General features: G+C 39.0%; 1 non-coding gene across 1 annotated transcript; it reads left to right on the top strand.

Moving 5' to 3' along the window:
• The first annotated feature begins 3,254 nt into the window (after window positions 1–3,254).
• Window positions 3,255–3,373, top strand: LOC118652270. Its single transcript, XR_004966533.1, has one exon. It is a non-coding gene; the product is annotated as a 5S ribosomal RNA (ribosomal RNA).
• Window positions 3,374–3,770: the final 397 nt, after the last annotated feature.

The following is a 3,770-nucleotide window of genomic DNA, read 5'->3' as shown; positions in this document are numbered from 1 at the left end:
TTGACTTCGGAGACATCTTTGTCACAATTACTTTATCAATAAGTTTGCCTTAATTAAGCTACTCTGGCTGTATACCAGGACGCTCTCAATAGACATCATGTCCATATTCCCATCCTCAGCCATTTCTTCAATATCTCCATTTGTAATAGAATCTAATTTTACTTCCAGCATTTTCACATTTTGTTTCTTTGCCACACTATTCTCCACTTTTTTTTTTATCCAGTAATAAATTATCCATTTAAAATTCTGTGGAAACTAAAACTTTAACTGTGTTGTTGGGGGACTGGTATTATATAAATAAATCATGATAATCACTATTTGTCATATTGGCACCATGCAAATCAAGGATTGCTTGTTGTTCTCTTGGTCTCTTATTTGACTTCTAACATCCCCTTGACATGTGTGTGGATTTCCACCACATTATAATGTTGAGAACTGAAGAACATTTTCAAGCTTTCTCATCTACATTCTCATAAATGAATATAATATAAGAACTCCTTTCATTTGATTGAAGCCCTTTGAATCTAAAAAAACTGAGAAGAAAAGGGATGTGTAAGTTTGAAGAATATAAATATCTCTGAGGAACCAAAGGGAGAATATTTCTTATGTCAAAAATTGAATTTATCTGTAGAGATGCCTGCCTTTTTCCATAAAAGAACTTATTTTTTAAAAAACTTATGATTGGGAATATTTAAAATTTGGAATTGAAAAGTATAAAATTGACATTTGAAGTTTAACTTAGAAGATATATAATTATCTATGTCCAGATTCTAAGCTCTTTGAGGTAGGTGAAATTTTTTCACTATTGTATCGTATTGATTAAAAGAGTTCTAGGAAGCCCAGCCAGCATGGCTCAGTAATTGAGTGTCGACCTATGAACCAGGAGGTCAGGGTTTGATTCCTGGTCAGGGCACATGCTTGGGTTGCAGGCTCCATCCCCAGTGTGGGGCATACAGGAGGCAGTCAATCAATGATTCTTTCTCATCATTGATGTTTCTATCTCTCTGAAATCAATAAAAAATGTATATATATATTTAAAAAAAGAGTTCTGAGAATATATAGAGCTTAAAATCAACTTTCAAATGAATGAATAATCTATAAATAAAATTCTTTTATGGGTCTTCAAAAAATGACAACTAAATATTACTTCTCCGTCTTTTTTGTGTGTGTGTGTGTACTCAGGAGTGGCTTGTTGTTTGGGATTGGTTGACTGGATATTCTGCATTTCTGGTCAAGTGGAGAATTAACAAGGACAGGAAAGTTATCAAAGTTTCAGATTACTGGCAAAGATAGAAGTCACAAGATATCTATGTTCTACATTTAGAGCTGTTTTCCTCTGGATCTTGGGAGGATAGTATCTATCCTCCCAAGATCCAGAGCCACTTCCTAAGATACTTAAAACAAAGAAAGAGTTAGACAATTACCCTAAGAGCTGTCAACACACTCAGTAGGACCCTAACCACACATGGAGTTCAATACACATATTTGGGGCCTCCTAACCTGATGGTTGAGCTGCGTGCATATGCAAGAACTGGCAACCTGCAGGCCCTGGGCAGGCAGAAAGCCACACCAAGTTCTCAAGAAACAAAACTGGACAAACAAGAGGTGATAGCCATGCCTGCAAGAGTAAGGATCGATAACCAGTGGGCACCTCAAAACAAAATTTACAAGAGTAAATATAAATCCTCTCTTTTATATATTGAATGAAACAACTATAAAAAGGCTGTGCAAACTGGGAAGTCATTGCATGGTCCACTGAAGTTCTAGCTCAGGTGGGTTATCATACAAAAAGCAGACAGATATCCTGAAATGGTAATCCTTAAACAAGTGAACCAAAACAAATTCCTGGATGAGAGTAAATGCTCAGCCTAGTAAAACAGCATAAAACATAAGGCTGAAGGACTTGGCAGAAATGGCTCATAAGGATAATGAGTATATTTGGCTAAGCTTTATGTTTATGTGTCTGGAAAAAAAAAGCTAGAAATAAGTAAAACAGTATCTTTGATATCAGAACCAGAACCATGATTAAAATATATTTGAATCTCATTATTAGCAGTTTCCATACTTACAAATATTATACTTGTTAAAATTTCTTTGTAACTACAAAATCAGCTTTTATTGCACTTTCACAGTCATTCACAGGTATGCCGGGTATTGAAGAATTTGAGTCACCTGATGCAGTGTTCCCAGCTGAGATGGGACAAGGTAATGCTCTGTCTTGTTCCAATTCTCATACCATGCATGTGTCCTTTTGTTAATGTAAAAAACCATTGAAACCTGTAAAGAATTTTTGTGAGTTTATTTGAGCCAAACTGTCGACATATGCTGGGAAGTAGAACCTCAACGAATTGAGATAATGCTCTGGAGAATGGTGGGTTACCGTTGTATTTCTACATTGCAATCAAAGGAAAAGGGATGTAGGTGGTTTACATGAAATCCATTCGTGATAGACTAGAGAGGCAGGAGAAAGCAAAGCCGGGGAGGAGAGGGGGGAACCCCTGGGATTGGATAAAAAATAAAATGATGGACACATACTTAGGTGGGTGCAGGAACAATTAACATGCTAATGAAGAAATTTGTGGTATCTGTCCTGGCGCCCAGCACATTAGGTTGTACCCCAAGGGGTCCAGAAAAAGGGAAGTTACAAGTTACCTAGACATTTCAAAGGGTATGTTATTATAGATGCAAAAAGACAGTCTCAGTTAAGGTAAATGTTGACCTTGTCAGTAAAGATACCGGCCTAGGAGGTGACTACCCACCATAACTGCTTTTAGTTAAATTTTAATTTCAGACCATCCTTTGTGGTTACTTTAGGTCTCTGAGTCTGCAAGACTGCTATGCAGGCCTTCCTGAGCTTGTCAGGTTAGCATGTGGCCCCTTTCGTCCACACTTTCCATGATCCATTTAATGCCATGTTTTTCATATTCATGTGTTGGGGAGCACACAAGACTTGGTTGGAAAGTTGTAAGGAGGATATTCCGAGAAAAGGGAAGTGTGTGGAAGGCCACCTGCCCTGTTTATCAGAATTCTGACTCATGGGAGACTTAGGGGAGTGTTGAAGGTGGTGCCCCTAATTATTCCTTGACCTTTCCAAACAAGTGTGCATATGCAGACCCCTGGGTGTTTACTGGAATCCTTATGCTTAGTCCCTGGATGCCCTTGCCTAGAGGACAATGTAAACACATGTGTTCTCCCAAGATTACTCACCCTACTGATTGCATCTAAAGATAAAAATTCCAATAAAAGCCTAACGAGTCTACGGCCATACCACCCTGAACGTGCCCTATCTCATCTGATCTCGGAAGCTAAGCAGGGTCTGGCCTGGTTAGTACTTGGATGGGAGACCTCCTGGGAATACCGGGTGCTGTAGGCTTAAAAGAAAAAAAGCCTAACGAGGCAGGCTATTGAGGCTGCCTGGCTGCTATAGCCAGGCCATCCCTTAGCTTTTCTTTCACAGCAGCACAGCAGTGGTTCTCAACCTTCCTAATGCCGTGACCCTTTAATACAGTTCCTCATGTTGCGGTGACCCCTAATTTCATTGTTACAAATTGAACATAATTAAAGCATAGTGATTAATCACAAAAACAATAAGTAATTATATATGTGTTTTCCGATGGTCTTAGGCAACCCCTGTGAAAGGGTCGTTCAACCCCCAAAGGGGTTGCAACCCCTAGGTTGAGAACCACTGTTTTACAGCAAACATTGTGTTGGAGTTAACCGTTCATCCAGTTCATCCATCGCTCAGGGTCTGCTGGTCAGCCCAGGCAAGG

The sequence above is a fragment of the Myotis myotis genome, unplaced genomic scaffold, assembly GCF_014108235.1.
Source record: "Myotis myotis isolate mMyoMyo1 unplaced genomic scaffold, mMyoMyo1.p scaffold_m19_p_3, whole genome shotgun sequence".
Taxonomy (NCBI): Eukaryota; Metazoa; Chordata; class Mammalia; order Chiroptera; family Vespertilionidae; genus Myotis; species Myotis myotis.
This window is presented reverse-complemented; position numbering and strand designations above follow the sequence as displayed.